This window comes from Pagrus pagrus (assembly GCF_965226575.1).
Source record: "Pagrus pagrus genome assembly, chromosome: 18".
In the NCBI taxonomy this organism is placed as follows: domain Eukaryota; kingdom Metazoa; phylum Chordata; class Actinopteri; order Spariformes; family Sparidae; genus Pagrus; species Pagrus pagrus.
Window position 1 is genome coordinate 25,289,536 of NC_140202.1, and position 12,931 is coordinate 25,302,466.

General features: G+C 41.2%; 1 protein-coding gene across 4 annotated transcripts in view; it reads left to right on the plus strand.

The window, feature by feature from the left end:
• The window catches only part of gfra4a (GDNF family receptor alpha 4a), a 143,456-nt gene that overhangs the window by 89,604 nt on the left and 40,921 nt on the right, over positions 1–12,931 (plus strand). The window contains exon 1 of one of the 4 annotated variants that reach the window (XM_084382190.1): positions 8,258–8,401. The exons of the other annotated variants lie outside the window; for them this stretch is intronic. The gene's annotated coding sequence lies outside the window, so the exon portion shown is untranslated. Of the gene's footprint in view, positions 1–8,257; positions 8,402–12,931 lie in introns of those variants that run through there. 4 annotated transcript variants of the gene reach the window in all.

Here is a 12,931-nt window from a genome sequence, read left to right on the forward strand (position 1 = left end):
CTGCAGACGCTCCTGTGCCGAGTGGAGAGAACAGATTTCTCTGTGGGGATAATTAAAATGATATCTAATTCAGTTTATTTTGGAAAAAACAACTGCACCTTCTCTGTTTAAAGAACTAGTCTCATATATTTGACATTTTATCTTGTATCATACAACTGTAGAAGCTTTTTTTTCCCAGCCATCTAAATGCCATTTCAAGGTCTTTTCCACCCCGGCAACAAACGATTTGCGGGTGAAACGCTGGTGCAGATGGAGGCTCTCGGCGTGTTCATGTGAGTGAACATGCACAAGCCTCTCTGTGTGTTGGCAGTCTGCGGTGGGCACTCGAAATTGCTTCTGACACAGAGCGAGCCTAGCTGGTCATTTGTGTCTGACTTGATCTGTCTCTGCAGGGCTCGTGTATTATTCCTGTTATGTGGGTTTCGGTGTCTATGTGTCATTGAGTGTGTACATACAGAACACTAGGACGAGAGCACAGGCTCAGTCCTGGCTTGTTTCAGGTCAGCTCGCCCCTGTCACAGTGTCCCTATTCCTCATTAAAAAGATGCCTCTGGCTCCAAACTCATGACCAGAGAACTAAACTGAGAAAGCTCTCCTCGAAGTGACAAGGACCATATTAATACTGTGGTGCCCTCTGCTCACTAGGCTATATTAGCAGGAGAATACTGACATAACAGCACCCGCAGTGGCAGAAGAATGGAGTAGAAAATGGCCAGAATTCAATTTCAGAGTCGCTCTTGCACGGCAACATCAAACCGAGGGCCAAATCACAAAGTTATTCCATTGGATGTAGCCGAGAGATTCAAAAACGATAATTTGCTCATGCAGAATGATACCGCTGTGAACGTGTGACGGAGCATAAGGTAGCTGGAGAGAGAGATAGAAAGAGACAGGAGCGAATCTGTCAATACACATTATCATTTCATCCTGATCTCATATGGAGCGTAATGCTCTCAGATAAGGGGGGGACCCAGTGGTGCGTCTTCTAATCTGCTGCCTTACATAATGAAACATCAACTCACCACCTTGCTCATCACGGGTCATCTCCCAAGGAGTTTGTGACCGAGCGCTAACATCAAAAACCGCCCGTCTATTTATATCTTTTGGAGCAACATCGTTAATTAGCATGCATCCACAATCGGTAATTAATGCAGAGTAGATTCTTGGCCAGTGAGGGGGCATCTCCAGCGGAGAACAAAAAACGATAACAAAACTCAGTAATGACGGCGCTGTCACGAAGGCTTGAAACCATCTCACTGAACAAAGACTTCCATTTGTCAGTTTCAAGGTTAGTTATTCCACTCTCATTGAAAAGTTTTCTTCTTTTTTTTTTTTTTCTCCTACAATATAATTGTCTGCTGACCTGTGCCCTCCAGGTTCAAACATGCATTTGAGAGGAGCTCTTTGTAAAAGTTATAATTGGGGGTCAGTGATGCATTCACAGCCCGGGCCGGCAATCAGCGTGTCCTCGTCCTGTCACCTCATCTGACTGGGGCGCATGTAGGAACAGAGGGCCGACACACACTGAACAAAAGACACACAAAGCTAAAGAAACTGCCAGCTACGTGGACACAGATGCAGTACATGTAGTATGTAAGTATACGTATGATACACAAGAATATAGATCAGCTCCTCACAGTACAAAAGAATAACATCAGGAGTTTAGCAACACACACATCCTGCAGGCCCTCCGTCAGTGTGTCTGTGTGACAAAGGGTGAATGATGCAAATTATGAAGCACTTTGTCGACCGAAGTTTAAATAGTTACAGAAGTGACACAGAATCATACGATCAGTTTTATAAATGAGTTCAACACAGAAGATGCTGATGTGGAGGCAGCTTCATTACTTTTGCCCGTCAGTAATTAATAAAGTATAGTAATTACCTTTTTAATGACCTTTGTGTGATAAGCAATTCATTACATTTTTCCATTAGGTTGCCTCACACTGTTTACACTGTTTATGTGTCTGATGTTGCACAAACAAGTGGTGGGGAGAGCTCCAGTTTCAGCACCATGGACAGAGCACAGAGTGAGGAGAGCTATGACTCAACCCTGAACACATATCAACACTTGTACAGTGTTGGTAAGGTTACTTTTGAATTGTAATAGGATACAGGTTACAAGTTACAAGTTACCCTGAAAACATGTAAAAAAGTTGATTACTTTTCTAAAAAATTATGTAGTAAGACATTAATGTGTAGCCTAGTGGACGACGACGACATAATAAAGAGCTGATAGAAAACATAAATATCAATCAAATCAACCAATCGAACCCGTGCGAATGGTGCGTGCTGATTTGCTGAGCAGGGGAGAGGTGAACCAATCAAAAACAGCGCTCAATGAATGGAGCCCTTCTCGCTGCAGAGACGGGTCCTCAAGTTTGTCCCAATGGCTTTGCTGGGCCATGTTTGCCAAAAATATGAAAAAAGGCAAATCCGCACGTCAAAAAGATGCTAAGCAACAGACTGAATGTTAGATTCTGCAGATCAGCTTTTTACCAAAGATAATATATTCAGATGTAACCCCCCCCCCCCCCCCTCCACATTACTGATACTCAGTACAGTCATTTTGTGGTGTAGCGTGCATCACATTGGTTTCAGTCCGACAGCTTCTGTTTTTACTACCCAGCACTTGTTAGTCTGTAAGCCAACAGAGACGTATAGAGTGGGCCTTTATCCCACATCCCTGGTGTTACAGTGCGCTTATGAGTAACACATTAGATGAAAAATACACCTTAAGCACACTGGCAAGTGTTGCTCAGGGGTTACTGGGTCATGATATTTACTACGCTACCATCCTGAGGTGTGGGAGTAGCATTTCCAGCCGGGCCTCACGCTGCGCCGCTGACATTTGAAAACAGCGCTTGAAATACTGCCATAATATAATTCCACCTTCAGACTAAAAGGACATTCTTGTTACTCACACATTCATTCTGAGGGGCAGATATTCATAACGCGAGGGGCAGCCCCGGCAGCAGCCCGCCGACTTATTATCTTGTGCACACAGGATAAAAAATGTCTCCTTACGGGGACTTTAGAGGCTCAGTCCCTGTTGAACTTTCACATCAAGAAATTATTATTATGATATTATATCACATTAGTATGGAGCTTTGTTAGCCTACTTGGTGACCTTACCAGGTAATAAATATTGAGGCTATGATGAATGAAAAAAAGAATTTAAAGGAGAAGTTCTCACTTTGCAGCAGTGGAACGTAACTAAGTACATTTACTCTATACTCTAAATCACATGTGTGAACAAAGTAGCATAAAGCCTTTTGTGGCTCCAGAAGAAGCTGTATGTTGTCTGATAAACTGCCTCCAGTGATGTCACCCAGTGGTTAATGGGTAATGTGCCAGGTTATGGAAAGGAAGAAGTGTGTGGAATAAAAAAGGTGACATCTCTGATACTGCTATATGAATTATATCGATAAGATGATCAGATTTTGGTGGCCAAAGGTCAAGGCTCCTGTGACCTCTTCCAGGGAATTTCTTCAGATTTGACCACTATGTCTCGAGGGTGAACTGATTCGAATTTGGGGTCAGAGGTCAAAGTCACTGTGAGCCTAACAAAACACATTTTTTGGCCATAACTCAAAAATTCATACAACATTTTATATCCAAAAAGGTCAGAGGTTAAATGCACTGTGACATCATAATATTCTGCAAAAAACGTTCAGCTCAGGAAACAGCAAATTCACAAAACTGAAATATTTTGTTGAAATTTTTGGGGATAAAGTGTTCCTTTATGTGTTGAGAAGTTTCTCCTCCTTCTTCTTAAGATAAAGAAACTCTTTGAAAACTCTGGAAAATACATCGTCACAAAGCTGAAAACAGGAGAGCTACGCTACAAAAATATCATTATTTTATAGAATATGATGCATTGCTGCAGATTAAACTAGCTAACAGTATATAACATAGTTAAGATGAGCTGAACAACAGAAAACTGCAACATTCACAGGGAACATTTTACTGAACGAAGAATACTTTTGCTTTGATACTTTTTGTTGCTAATATTTAGATGCGGTTTTGAATGCAGGACTTTTCACAGTTTAGTATTAGTGCTTCTACTTCATTGAAGGATCTGAATGCAGGACTCTGTCGTGGAGTATTTTCACAGTTTAGTATTAGTGCTTCTACTTCATTAAAGGATCTGAATGCTTCTTTCACCACCGTCTCTTTGTCACTCAAGTTTTCTGGTTCCAAGTGTTCGGAGAGGCTTTGTCCCTGTAGCTCTTCCTACTCTGGATTAACTCAAACAATAAGATTATTTCTCCGCCCTCAGAAAAAAATGTGCGAGAGCAAATATTTGTGTAAGAGCGCACGCTCGCTCACAAGTGCTTTAAATAGACAGATGGGAGGGGGATGCTGACAGGAAGACACACGTTCAGAGTTAGAGAAATCTCGACAAAAACACAGACGGGTAACAAAAAATCACAATCTCACGTTCATGTGCGCACCTCTCTTTGTCTCTGTCGCACATGTAGGAACACACAAACACGTCTCATGAAAGGGCACCCCGGGGAGATGAAGTGAAGAGGTGAGGCGTCACCAGAGAGCCTGTTCAGGGCATGTGTGAGACAGAGGGAGGCGTATTTGTGTATTTTGGTGTATTTTCGTACTTTTTGTGCAAGCAGCAGAGACGAAAAGTCATTTGAGAAGAAGGCTGTGAGGTTGAACGTGAGAAACGAGACACAGCGCGTGCATCGTGTTTGATTTTGATATACAGTGCACACATAGTGCGACTTGCAAGGGGAGAAACTGTTCATTTTGGTGTCTGTGTGCTCTGCTAAGAGAAAGAAGAGGTGATGCAGGCGGGAGAGTGAGAGTGTAGCTGTTTTGGCATCTGTATAAAAGACACAGACAGGAATAAGGAGCTTAAATGCACAAATTTTGGATGGAGCCTCCAACTGTGCCCCAATCAGGTTTTATAGCGCTTTGTCTCCAGAGTATAGTGAGGAAAGGATGATTCAACAAAGTAAAAATAGCAGTAGAATTTATGGCAAAACTCTCTGCAATATTCGCCAGCAAAATGTGCCAAATGTCAGTAGCAACAGTTATAATAGGGAAACACGAAACAAGAAAAACGCCTCTGCTCATGATTTCCTATTCAATGTCAGAAATATTGTTGTATGTTCCTGCAAACCACAGGTAAGGTGAAACTTAATGTTTCTTAGTGTTGAAACTTTTCTTTCCTCTCAATTTTAAAAATGTATGTTGTGACAGTGTTATGCTTGTAGTCTGGTTAGGTTTAGGCATTATAAAAACACTTGGTTAGGGTTCAGAAAAGATCATGTTTTGAGCTTAAAATGCCTGTTTTGGTCACCATGGACACAGCAGTGTCACGCCTACAGCTCTTAATCATTCCCATAACTGTGTTTGCATGTGGTATCTTTTCAATCTGGATCTTACTTGTGTGAGAGGGACAGCGACATCTGAGAAGCTGGAGAGGGAATTCAATGTGCATGCAGGGATGTGTCATGGCTGCCAGCTACAATAGTCCCATTTAGGACCATTTTCAAGAATGTGTTGTCCCCATTAGTCACTTAGACACAAAAACAATACCAGAGTTACCCTCTAAGACATCAACAAGACGGGAAGACCAGAGTGAGGCCTGTAGAGAGCCCAGTTTGATGGCGTGTTTGCAGGTGAAATTGGACCCATTTGGTTTTAATTGCACTGTGTTCCTGGTGTGTGGAGACTGGAAGATCGAGCACTGGTTGTGGGTGGCGTCTGCACTGATGCTGGCTTCGCAGCAGCTGGTGAAGGAAGCTGTGAGCTGGAAAGCAAAACTCTCAATTTACTTGTCGATCGCAGTTTCCTCGTCACCCCCGTTACAAGCTCTGAGGCCATAAAAGTGGGATCACGGCTACATGATAGTGAGATGAGATTCTTCTGCGACTTGGCTTCCGTTTATTTGTGTGACTAAGCGAGGAGTTCAGCGAATGTCGCCTGGGCCTTCCTCTCTGTGTTCTCGTTATGGCTTACTGGGAGGAGACCCAGGACCAACTGGTGTGCTGACATCTCTCAGCAGGTCCAAGAACGCCATGAGCTGGAGGCATGTTGTGGAAAAAAGGATGTCTGGGCTGCAATCAGATCCCAAACTGGACGGATGGATGGTTGCATATACCGACCATCCGCAATTCTGTGACTTGTTTTGTCACTATTTTAGACAGAAAAAGCTTAATAAGAGTAATAATTATTCATGAATAGTACTCAATAGTAAATGTCAGCTCACTGTTCACGTCAGTCCCTGTGGTATTTTCTTTATTGTACATATTCGTCTGCACTCTTATCCACAGGGCCCGCAGTGGGAATAAGGTTCAGATCTAACATCCCAGACATTACAGGCAATCAGCAGTAAAGACTTCAAGTGTCAAATCCACTGTGCTCAAACAAGAGTCAGGATTTTAAAGGTCAGAATGACAGCACCCAGACAATAGTTGAAACAAATAGCTCTGTTTCCCCAGATTGTTCTCTAACTGAGAAAATTGGCAACAATTACATCAAGACTGACACTGGACTCTTTTATCAAGTCCCTGGATTTACTGGCACAACAAAGAAATACCAGATTGAAGGGAACATCCTCTCCCCAGTCTCCCTCCTCGCTGCGCTCACAATCCGATGACATTTCATGTGATTTTTTTCTCCCAACATTGTGGCAGTTATTAAGCCACCCTTCTTCGTCCCAGTCCATTTTCAACATTGACAAATCAGAGATGTAAAACACCTGTTCTGCTTTGTGCACTTTGAGCATCACACGTTAATACAACTGAAGACGGGGATAACATGATGAGAGCAGCGGGATGATAGGATGTCTTGTTGACAACCAGTTGTTCTGTGGTCAGGATCATTGTCATCTTGTACGACACCCTCCTCTTGCCTCTCGGCATGGCGCAGCCCGGGTGCAGCTGGCAGGGTGGACGAGGTTCAGGATGCTGTCAGCTGTGCCCTCTGCTGGGCTCTGTGACCAGGCTGGAAGACAGATGACTTGTTCAGGGCCAGGTGGATCTCACTTCTGTGAGTGAGTCTGGATTAAGTCCTCAGCATCGGTTTTCTCCTCAGCTAAAAGTTATTATAAATACTACATGCATGCAAATTAATTTAATTCAGGTATTGCTCTGTTATTGGTTCATCACCTGCAAAAGCCTCACCTGTTATTTGTGTTTAATGCTTTAAATACAAAATGTTATCATGCTCACTGGTGATGGCACCAGTAAGTACATTTACTCAAGTACTGTACTTAAGTACAATTTGGATAAAGTTGTACTTTACTTAAGTATTTCCATGTTATGCTTCTTTGTACTTTTACTCTACTAAACTAAAGTTATTCTACAGTTATAGTTACTACTGTTGGGCAAGTTAACTTCCAACATGTAATATATTGCATATTACTAGTCAGTGTTGTAAAAAAAAAGTACCCAAAAGTCATACTAAAGATATTGTGAATAGTATGAGCAAAAGTCTTCTAGTATCTGATATTAAATGTGCTCGCAAGTAATTTTCTGGCAATAAATATACTTAAGTATCAACAGTACAAGTAAAAGTAACTAATACATACACTATGTACAAGTATGTAGATACTGTGTACTACAGTATGGGTCGACTGATTACCTGAATATCTGCTCAGATATTCATTAAGTTTTGTATGTAAATTATGAATGTAATCTGAAAAGTATCTAGTAACTTAAGTTACCAAATGAATGTAGTGAGTAAAAAGTTATATCTGCCTCCAAATTGTAGTGAAAATGTAAACACTCAAAATAAAGTACAAGTACCTCAAAATAGAACTTACAGTACAGTACTCGAGTAAATCTCTGTTGCTGGTTACTCTCATGCAAAGTAGGCTAATACGTTAATTTTCGTTACTATAGCCTCAGAGTAACGCGGTCTCTCATCATTCAGAACTTCTTATCATCGTTTTCAGGACTCCTCCGGCACCGTGACGCAATGAGATAACTTGGCTCCCGTGCAACCTAACTACCCACCTGTAAACCGGCGGAACGGGTAAAATAATTGGCTGCCATCGCAGGTGATTGATTTGTTGACAGCCAATCAGGCAACATAGATACACGAAAGCGCTGATTGGCCTTCCAAAGTGGAAGCGATTGCAATACTCCCCGGGCTGTCCCGGAGTGGAGACTAAAAGGGAAAGCGAGGGGGCGCTTTCATGTTGTCGGCAGCGACTTAACAAAACAAACACACCCGACAGCTCCGGGCGGGAAGAAGAAAAAAACATGTCACCTGTCGAGAAGGAAGGTGTGTTTGTTTTAATGAGCGAAGCTGGCAGACAGCGAGCGGTGGACAACGTTCACAACTTGGATTAATTGTATGAAAAGCGCTTTTTGGAGCAGAGGAATGTAAATTAACGAGGAATGGACACAACTTAGTGACCGCTTCACAGGTACGGAGTCAGCAGTTTCCCCCTCCTTTGCTTACTATGGCCACATCCCATTTCTCCTAATTGCTACCATGTTTCCCTCCTTTGCGTCTTTTCCGTGCGTAATTACGCACTTATAGGGGTTTCTTATGGTGCAGGTAGTGAAACGTTTTCCTCATTAATGGGATGTATTATTTCACCCACACGCAGCCCATCTGATTTTAATCACAATGCTTCTTTTTTAACATCAGCATGCTAGCGTTTAACTGCTGCGCCACAGTTCATCCTCGCAGAGACTCTGGCTAATTATTGTTCATTTTTATGGAAATCCAGTTTTGTGCCCAAAACATCACACAGTAACGCATCAAATACCCTCCCTCTCCTCCTATCGTATAAAACATTGTTCTTCCGATCTCAAAGACCATTTGATCTCTGTACTAAAACTGCTGCATTTAGCACATTTGTACCAACTAAAGATCTGTGTTGAGACTTCTAAGCAAAAGCCCAATGCTAATTTTAACTCCCCAAAGATTTGGGGACAAAATAGCTCTTGAGTTTGTTCTTTTTCACAGTTTAGGAGACAAACTGCCTCCCTGATGTTAGAAGCTGGTCATCATGGCAGACATGAGGAAGGATACATGATTATTCAGCAAAAGTCTTTTGAAGAGCTTCACATCTCCGGTGTTTGACCGACCTGTGTGGACCCACACTTGGCAGCCATACATCTGCAGATGATGTATTTATTGTTGGATCTTGCTGTAGACTCTCAGCTTCACCATAGCCTCAGACATGACTTGGCCTTTCACTTCTTTTAAAGGATTTACTGTCAGTTAAGGTTAGTAAATGGTTTTCTTTCTTCTAGTTTAGCAGCTTAACAACATCCAGTTCCATCACGGATGCTACTCATCTTTTTGTGTTATCGCGTGTCACCGTGTGGTCACCTCAGTGCCGGAGCTAAAGAGCCATAAAGCTTTGTTCTGAGGCATTGCTACATGAGGAGGAGGGAAAATGGAAAGAATTGTGCTCATATACCTTTTAACTTAAGTCAAATTAGTAGGAGAATAAAAGTAGTACTATGGAGAGAAAGTAACAAAACACAAGGTAGAAAATGTAACACAAGCACAAGAAGAACGAATCTATTAAAAAATAAGACGACAAAAGGAGCCAAGAGAAGCAAAGAAAGTTTCACAAATCTACTCTAAAAGCCAGAGTGTCATTGAGTTAAAACAAGGCTGTTAATAGCTGCTTCCATTAACATATTGTGAAGAGCATTTTGAAGTAATGAATCAGAAAAGGTTTGTTGGAAAAGGCGTAGTCAGATATTACATCCTCAATATTGGAAAAAAGAAAGTTCTGAGACTGTCTTATGCACTCAGTGAGAGGAGATGAGAGCATCTTTTGCAAATAAGTCCTGATGGCGAACATTTAACTCACATGACTGATCAGCTGAAGTAACTGTGTTCACAGCCCGCCTCTTCCTGGATACTGCCATAAGATTCCCATTCCCAGATGAATTCCCTGGTGTTTTCCCTCCCAACCAGTTGATGGAAATGCACCTAATTCACAATTTAATCTTCTTTTCTTTTTTCTTTTTCTGCTCACTTTAAATGTCCTGATGTGAGCACGGTGGAGGAAGAAGTAGTTGAAAACAATCTGGACTCATCTGCTTGCTCTTAGTTCTAGTCTAGGAAGTGTGAATGTCCAAACCGTCAACACTCACTGTCGAATGACCTAAATCGAATGAATTTTAATAGTTAAAAAGAGAGTGCATTGGAGCTTTTGTGTGATTTGTATGTCTACATGTGGCCTCATCCACAGAGCGCATCTGACAGACTCATTTAAATCCATGACGCTCTCCTACCATCACATTTTTACATGTGTACGGATGCTTAAGTGCATCTATTTGACTCCTTTTACCTACTCAAAATACCTCTGAGGAGATCTGAACAAAAAGTCCAACAAAAAGCAGATTCTTCCTGTGTTAAATATTATTATAATCACATGCAGTATCTCTAATTTATATTCACATAAAAGTCTTCATTATCATAATATCCAATTTAGACTTTTTAGAGGCACTGATTGAAGTCTTGAGCCTTTATCTTTTTATTTCCTTTCAAACAGTGATCCAGTTATCTAAATTCAGTGTAATAATCATTTCACTCCCCGGTCGTATCACTCACACCACCGAGGAGCTCAGTCCAAAATCAATTTATTATTATCTCGCACCACATAAATGTGTCTGCAAAAAAAAAAAAAAAAAAATCATGATCTCTACTTCAAAAGAGCCAAATTATTTTCTCACTAGCAAAGTGGCTTTTTGAAATGATAAAAAAAAAAAAAGAAGAGTTTTTTGATCAAGCTCTCAGGACTCGCATGCACGCCCACACACACTTTTAATTCTGAGGAGACAAAAAGAAAAATGCCCAAATTTTTAGTTGTGTGGTTATTCTGGAACGGCTTTGGAGCGATATTGACTTTCTTCGGGATGGATTAGTCGCTCGGTTTTCCGTCAATCCGGGGAAGGAAATTAGTATTCTGCGTCGGAGCGGTCTCTTGGTTCTCCTCTAAATTTCATCATGTTTTACTGAATCAATGATACAGAGCAAAAAGGACCCGATCACAGCGTATTCTGAGGACCAATTATTGGCCAAATTAATCTTGCTGCAAACTAAATTTATGGAAAAAGTATCTAAATAGCGTTTTTTTTTTTTTCCCCACTCTTGTGCCACTGTGTGGATTAATGGATTTACACAAACATGTTTGTTCTTCCACATTGATTTGGTGCGTTTGTGTGCATGCATTTATGAGAGGACTATTGTTTGTTTTGTTGCGTTCTGGCTCCGCTAACGGGGGAGAGGAGAGAGGGCATTATTAGTGGCTGTGAAAAACGGAGACGACGTCGCAGAAAGAAACTCCCAGCAGACACACAGTGAGTCATCTCGGTTAAAAAGTGTTCGGGGAGGCACAGTTAGCTAATAAGGAGCTACAGTATACAGTGACAAAAAGCACGGTCCCTTGGTAGTGCTGTCAAAGATTTAGCAAACAATCCAAGAGCCTGTTATCGCTAATAGGATTCATCATCCTGTCTATAGCGAAGTCACTCAGGCATGCAGCAGCTGATGAAGAGAACGACGGTCTTCATGTGAGATCTGGTTACAAACAGCTACTTCATCACTCATGAGCTCAGATCTTTGTGAGTTCAGTCGATATTGTGAACTTGGCGTTGTGACTTGGAACTAAAAGTTTAAGAGCTGCTGCTGAGACATTGATTTTAAGACACTGTCTTCAGCCGTCTTGGGGATACACTCTTTAAAATGTTTGTAAAGTAAGTTGTTCCACCGCCACGTTATGTTTTTAATGTTTATTTTCATAGCTCAATATCACAAACAATGTCTCAATCGACTTTACACGCCCACAACAAGGCCTGGAGTAGATGATTATGTTCAGCATCCATCAATCTATTGATAGTTTTTTCATCTTAACTTTTTCATCATTTAACGACTCTATCTGCTTGAAAAGAACAAAGTGAAGAAACTGTTTTAATATCCAAATGTTTTTAGGGGGAATATCTGCAAAACATTGTCTAAAAAATGTATTTAATTTGTTTTCCTAATCAATATGATGTATTTAACATGTTTTTATAGCAACAGACTGCTGCAGGAGTCCTAAAACCTGGAAATAAGCATCTTTGCACTTGAATCAGTGGGCTTTGGTTTAGATACCTGAAATTAGGGCTGTGGTCAAGAGATTGTCACATTTTGGTCCACAATAAAATACGTAATAAGTAAATCATTCTCACCCTCACCTGTGAATTTTAAAGCATTTACGTATCTTCAAAGACTAAAGTGGCTAAATTAGACTACTGAAATCATCAGGAACATTAAACGTCATCGCTAGTTGGCCTTCTAACTGTACAACTTATGGACTGATGAATATATAGTAAAGTGTGTATAGTGTAGTGTGGCAGGAAGCTCAGGCGTGGTGTTGCAACCGGGATGTAGTTCGTTTAAAGCCTGACGTTAGCTTTTCACTGCTGTCGATCGCAATCACACTTTAAAACGCTTCATTATATTCAATCAATAGAAATAATTCCACTTTGACTTGACCAGAAACTACTCTGCTCTAGTCTAGTCTCCTCTCCTTTGATATCTGACCTAAGTGCTAATCTTCATTTTAATATTTGAATATGCTCTATCAAGTGTACAGTTTAAGAGATCAGCTGTTACATCAGAAATAAATGTTCGGCATTGAGAGAGAGCTGAATGGTAGAGGAGGGATTTTCTGAACACTCCTGTCTCATTTCCAGCAACAGAGTTTCTTCTCGCTGTAATAGTTTTTTTTAATTCTCTATCAGAAGGAGTTTCCTTGCATTTTGTGCAGAAGAAGAGTCAAATGATACCAGACATCCGGAGTCTGAAGACGAGCAGCAGACTGCAGCCTCGATGATACAAATGTAGTGATATTAATCTCTGACAGTGTCGATCAAAACTGGGCAGGTAGAACTCGTGTTTGAGCTGTTGGACTTTATTGCGTCAGATTTTCCAGTCTTACCGA